General features: G+C 41.6%; 1 pseudogene across 1 annotated transcript; it reads right to left on the reverse strand.

Moving 5' to 3' along the window:
• Positions 1-1582: 1582 nt before the first annotated feature.
• LOC143606310 (putative F-box protein PP2-B12 pseudogene) lies at positions 1583-3609 on the reverse strand (annotated as a pseudogene). The gene is made up of 3 exons (XR_013148728.1): positions 3340-3609; positions 2201-2319; positions 1583-2113 (listed from the first exon to the last, which is right to left on the reverse strand). The product of XR_013148728.1 is annotated as a putative F-box protein PP2-B12 pseudogene (transcript).
• Between the last annotated feature and the right edge of the window lie 3117 nt (positions 3610-6726).

Below are 6726 nucleotides of genomic sequence, written 5' to 3' on the forward strand. Positions count from 1 at the left end.
TATTCAACGCGAATTTGGTTAGTATGAGCCAGGTTTGCTAAGGTATCTGATCTAAACCAAAAATAAAAACTTGTAAAATGCGCATATTTAAAACAAAATAAAAAACAACTTAAATCGGTAAAACCCGGGCATTGGTAAAATGCAGACATTGTGATATTTAACCTAAACTCGATTAATATCGATTAGGTTCGCTACGGTACAAAACTAAACCCACATAAAATTCATAAAATGAATATATTTAAACAGAAAAACAAAAAAAAATATTTGAAGACAAAAAAAAAATCAAATGAGAAAAAAAACAAAAAAAAGATTTAGAACGAGTTACTAAAAAAATAAGAAAACGTTGATTGACAAAAAAAAATATAGATTTATTAGATTAAAAATTATAAGAAACATGATAAAAAAAATAAAAAATAGATTAAAGAATAGAAATATTAAATTTAAAAGTAAAAGGTGAATACAAAATAAGTGAAAAACACCAAAATGGTCAATACTTTTTTCTACCAACACTAGGTTGGTAAATATTTTTTAAAGAACACCAAAATAATAAATACTTTTTCCACCAACACTAGTTTAGAAAAAAATCATCATGGACCTAGCTCCAATTAATCCAGTGATGTTTTATATCCAACAGGTCAAAGGCTAAAATCATAAAAAGTTAGCTAGAAGCTAAGAACATTCTTGGCAACTTCTCTAAAATTATGTGAGAGGAATCTTTAAACTATTTTAGAGGGTTATAATTAGTTGTAAGTTTTGGTTAGTGAGAAAATTTTAAAGAGTTGAAAATTTTTGAGTAAATTTGGAGGAATAATGTTCGTCCTCTATTAGAGCATTCCCAACTCAAAAGTAGTGTTTTATATCATATAATTGATTTGAAAATTCACATTGCATTCTCAGGTTTAGGCCGATGGTGATTGTGATGATTGGCACTGGCGTGCAGACTTTAAGCGTTATGCATAGTTGAGTAAACAGATGTCAGAATTGAAAAAGAGAGAGAGTATCATATTTATTGTTTTTTAGTTTATATTTTGACCCGTTTCAGTTATAGGCACGATGATCAACTATGCATTGTCACAGTTGCATCAGTTGCATCAATGCTGGTCTAATCTGCTGATGATAATTCCTATGCATTGTCACAGTTGCATCTTTCAACAGTGTTTTTGAGTATGATTATTAATATTTTTTACAGAATTGTTCCTCACCTGCAAAAAAATTTCACAACATACAAATCATGTTTAATCACCAACGGGTAAATTCACGTTATGTTAATCTCTAACAGGACGAACTTGGTTATGTTTTATCTCGAACGGGTAAACCAAAAATATTACTCTTATAAAGGGGAACGAGTCAAATTAGTCAAGATAAACCCAAGGAGAAGGAAAATGATTCTTGTCATAATTCTCTTTATCACCTTTTATTATTTATTTAGTTAACTAATAAACATTCCCTCCACCTTTTGCTGTTGTTGATAATTAAATACAAGCCATCTCTCACTAAAACAAGCCTCCAATGATTCTTCAACCAAAGTCTATAAGCTTCCTAAGTTTATTAAAAATCATGTCTCCAGTGCAAAACTAGAACCATACAAAATGAACAAAAACATTAACTTGCCTCTGGCCTAATCTCAATCCCTTGAATAATTAGACCACCCTTCCAATTCCCTCCTCTCACCTCCATCATGCTCATATCAAGCTCCCCCTCTTGACCCTTCCCATTATAAAACTCACCCAGCTCAATCTCGAGCCACCCGTCTTGCCTGCGTGACGGACCATTTTCAGGGGGAGCCGCATTAGATCTGCTTGCTAACCGTCTTAAATGGCTGAAGATCCCCATTCGTCTTCTTCCCGGAAGTGTTTGTTCATACTCATATCTTTGCCTCTGGCATGCCTCCGGATCGAGAAAAACCGTCTTAACTTGACTCTCGGTTTGACTCTCGACGCCACTTAAACCGACTGTAACTTCAGCAGGATGGTGTTCAAACCCGTAAGTGTGAGGTGCCGACTTATACACAAGGTAAGCTGCATATCGAGTGTCGGTTGAGAGCAATGAGGTGTTTATTCTACCGTGAACTTCAAGCCAACATACACTCAAAAGTTCAGCCACCTCAGCAAACCTGTTGTCAGGGGCAAATCCGTCATTTCAGATTGTCAACCGAAAACGAAAGTCAATCATGAAAAAAGACGAGAAATGTAAATGCAACCTTGAATCCGGGACAGATATCCATCTCCAATACCTCGGCGTGTCGCCCCAAATAATCGATAATTCTCGTGCTGCTAACATGTAGCATTTTTTCCCACTTGGTTTATGTAACCAGAAGCTCTGTCACAAGTAATTAATTATCTTCTAATTATTTGTCATACAAATAGTAACAGATTTGAAGTGAAACTACTCAAAAATTCCCTGACTATATAATTCTACTGCTTAATATATAAGGCAAACTAAAGAATTTGAACAAGTATTAAGAAGCTATAGAACATACATTTTAATGTACCAAACTTCTAAATTCATTTTATGTTATGTTACGTTACGTATAGACGTGGCGGATATCTAAATTGCCACGTCAAAACTGGCCCAGGTCATTAGTCTAGAAGTTAATGAAGATCAGATAGATACACTTAACATTTGTTGTAAAGCTGAAAGCTGGGTATGTTTTTATGGTAGTTTTTACAGAAGTAGATTATATTTCTTTGCAACAACATTGAAAAAACAAACATCCAAATTATCCCAAATGTGCATTGGAAAAAAAAACACCAAAATAAAAACCAACAGTTTGGCTTGGCTTTATTTCTCTATAAAAGCAAAACTTTCTGTCCGATTTGATTTTGGTTTTGCATGTAATAAAAACCAAGAAACCCGGAACTGTATAAAAATATTTTCTTTTCAATTTTATTTTAAGCAATCTATAACAATAACTATGCTATTTAACCCCAAACTGTTAAAAGTTTGTGACGAACTTGCTTTGAGGAAAAAGCGTATTAGTAGCGACCCCGAGTGTGTAACAATCAATTAATTATATTAAGCCTAAACCGATTAGTTTGGGCCACTTTATTTTCCCACAATCATCAAACTCAAAACACAACCAAAATCAAACCGCACCAAGTTTGAATACCAAAAATCCGAAACCAAACTGTTTCCAAATCTCTGTTTTTTCTCATCCTACCCCTACTTGTAAACTACACCTCTTAAATAATTTTTATAAAATTTTCATCAAATCTGAATGCAAATCTTACCCACAAAAAAATGTTATGAGAAAGATGGCAGATATATAAGCATAAAAAACAATCAAAAGTGGGTTGAAAATTGCGAATTTAAAAACAAAACAAAATCTGAAGAATTTACCATATTACCCCCATCAATCATGACCGGATAATCACACAACCGCATATACACCTCCTTCTACGACCCACCACCACCGTCCTCCGCCGCAAGAATCTTCCGGTAATCCGGCGGCAGAAACTTTTCCCAAACAGCGTCCCACTCGGCCGCCGAACGAAACAAAGAACAGACCAACGACAACGTGCACACGTCCCTAGGGCTCGTACGAGCCATCGCCTTCGCTATCAAGCCTTCCGGCAACGATTCAAAGAAACTGTTATTATTTGTGGCCATTTTTAACAGATCTTGAACGTTGGTTGGTTGTGTCAAGTTGGTTGGGTTATATTGAGATGAGATGAGATGAGTGGTGAAGAATTTGGGATTGGTTGGTTTTAAGAAAAGGGTGTGTGGTGTCTAGTCATGTGTCGTTTCGAAAAGGGGGCTTTTTTAGTTTTTATTTTTAGTAAGTTATCTAGTGCTATCAGGTTGACTTCTTCTTAAGATGCATTGTCGGCTGGACTTTAGACTGTCACAAAATGTGGTACGCCACTCGGGGGCTTTTTGTTGGGTTCTATACGGGTGTAGCCCGGCCTGTCTTGGGTTGGGCAGTTGAAGACTTGAAGGGTTGAATGGGCTGGCCACCTGAAGAGGTAGGTCCCAGCAGAGCCTAGTTGGACCCGCAAGACTCACCTTGAAAAGGGACGTCTGCGCAGAAACCAACTGGATCCGCAGGACCAACCATGTTCAGAGACGTGACGTCCTTACGCGCAGTACGCAAGCTGGTCCCGCAGGAAATGCCTCCCGATGGTGAAGGACTCCGCCTGTCCCCGCAGCCTCGGATACAAGCCATCAGGGAAGGCCACCCGCGCAGCAAGGCTACACGCACAAGGCACTTAGCTCTCAAATCACTCAGTGTCACCTGAAGGAATGAGCGAAGCCGGGAACAATCCCGCACAAGGGCGGGAGGGGGAATACTCCCGCCCAAATAAGCCAGTCCGTACGATACGGGAAGATCTTCTGTACTGTACCTGACGAGGTATGGGAAAAAGATCTGACTAAAGATACGACAGCTTATTGACAACAGTATGGCGAGCAGCATGCTCCTGTACTGTGTCACTATTAGCCGCTGCCTACTCACCAACTCCTGTCATACCACGTGCGTAGCCGGCAGTTGGTGGAAAAGGAATGGTATACAGCAGGCCTGGTCATTATCAGCCGCTGCCTACCCACCAACTACCAGCAGGGCACGTGCGTAGGCTACTGTTGGTTGAACAGGAACACTGTTGCAGCCGGCCACACCTCCTTGGAAACCTACCTTCGGCTATAAATACCACAAATGGTATGACCATCATATCTTATCTTGTATCATTATATTATACCTGATATCTGCTCTAGCAATCTCTTAATATACATTTATATTTAAAGAGCAATCTAGTCTGATTCTCACGCCGGAGGGTGGTCACAAGGAGGAACCCCCCCCCCCCCCCCCTTCTCAGTGACAAGCTCACGGTGTCTGTTTTGCAGGTTATCAGAAGAACCATCTTCTTTGGGTCTAACCCCTCGTGGGAAACATCTATCTAACCCCCAGGTTACCCGTAATCTGCCCGGGGTCCGGTTAGTGTTTCTTCATTGGCGCCATCCGTGTATAAAGCTAGAACATTTTTCTCCAGTTTTTTCAAACTTCCAAGATGGTTAAAGAAACTCCGGTAACCACAACCCCAGCTACTGGGGGGAATATCGGCAACACAGTTTTTACAAACACTACCCCGGCTACCCAAGCCGGGGCAAGTGAGGTAAATTTTACGAACACTACCCCAGCTACCCAAGTTGGGGCAAGTGCAGTAAAAAATCGCTCACTGGGATTCACCGATGCCCAGTTAGAGAAACGAACAAGACTCCCCCGCCAAACACTCGATGAAGTTAAGGCATGGGCGGAGGCACGTCAGAGGGAATTCCAAGCCGAGTTGGACGAACGCTTGCGCTCCGTCCAACAGGCTGACGAATTCGAGGATTACTTGGATGACTCGGAGGAATCCGACTCCGACGCGAACCCTCGCCATAGGGCAAAAGGGAAGCGTAAGGAAATGGATTCCCAACCGAAAAGGCATTTTGGACAAGCCTTCAAACCAAAAAGCACAGGTGGAAGTTCACGAGACTTCTCCAAAACATTCAGACCAAACGTTGCAAATACGGGAACGTCCAAATTTGCAAGGGACTTTGCGGAAGCAATCGCCCCAAAAAGTGTCAAACAAATGTCCAGCATAGGCACATATGATGGTATATCTGATCCAGACGATCATTTGAACAGGTTTATAGCGGGGGCAACCGTCAGTAGTTGGACGGAACCTACATGGTGTTACATGTTCCAAATGACGCTGGTCGGGGCTGCTAGAGCGTGGTTCGATCGTCTACCGGTCAACCAAATCTGCGACTGGGCTGACTTCCAACAGAAGTTCAGCCAACACTTCAGCCAGCAAAGAAAGTATACCGAGGAGCAATGGACAATCCTCAAATGCATTCGGGAGAAAGATGAATCTTTGCTGGACTTCATCACTCGCTTCAACTCGAAGAAGCTAAGTCTGGGTAACATCAGCGAAGATCTTGTTCGCGCTGCCTTTATTCAGGGCGCGAACGACCCAGAGCTCATCCGCACCTTAACGGGTAAAGATGGCATGCCATCCACATGGGATGCCATCATGACAGCAGCTAAACGCTTTGCGGAAACGGAAAAGCAACTGGGTAGATATCTCTCACAGAGCACAAACCTCTACACCCAGAAAACAAGGGAAGAGAACGTCCTTACCGCCCGATTAAACAAAAGGCGGAAGCTAGGCATTTGGCAGTCAAGGGTAAACTTTGACACCTCATCCGGCTTGCAGCATCGGTTAGGCGGAAGGGATAACGTACAGTCCAACAAGAACTCCAGATGGACGCCGCTCACCAAAAGCGTCACCGAGATATTCGCCACCGAGAAGCTCCCATGGCCAAAGCCTCAAATAATCCGACATCGTCACAATGCTGATCGGAGCAAATACTGTGACTTTCACAGGACAAAAGGCCACAACACCGAAGAATGCATAGACGTGAAGGACATGGTCGAAGCATTCGTCAGAGATGGGACGCTCGCGCACCTCGTGGCGCAATGAACGCTGAGCAGGCTGATGCGTGTAGAACCCCAGCTGGGGAAAACACGAATAAAATTCCAGCTTCAATGTGGAGACTACATGCTGCGTAAAGAACGAGATCCCGAACCAGGTGCGTATCGGCTCGATGGCACTCCCATCCCAACAACATGGAAGGGAGCTCATTTACACAGTTTGCATGTAAATCATTTCCAAATTTGTAAAGAAAAGGCCAAGAGCCACTTCTAATGGAAACGATTCTCCTTAAAACATTGACGCTGATGATTTT

Source organism: Bidens hawaiensis, unplaced genomic scaffold, assembly GCF_021521415.1.
Source record: "Bidens hawaiensis isolate Kalapana, Puna unplaced genomic scaffold, B.hawaiensis_p1.1 tig00074222_1, whole genome shotgun sequence".
Lineage (NCBI taxonomy): Eukaryota > Viridiplantae > Streptophyta > Magnoliopsida > Asterales > Asteraceae > Bidens > Bidens hawaiensis.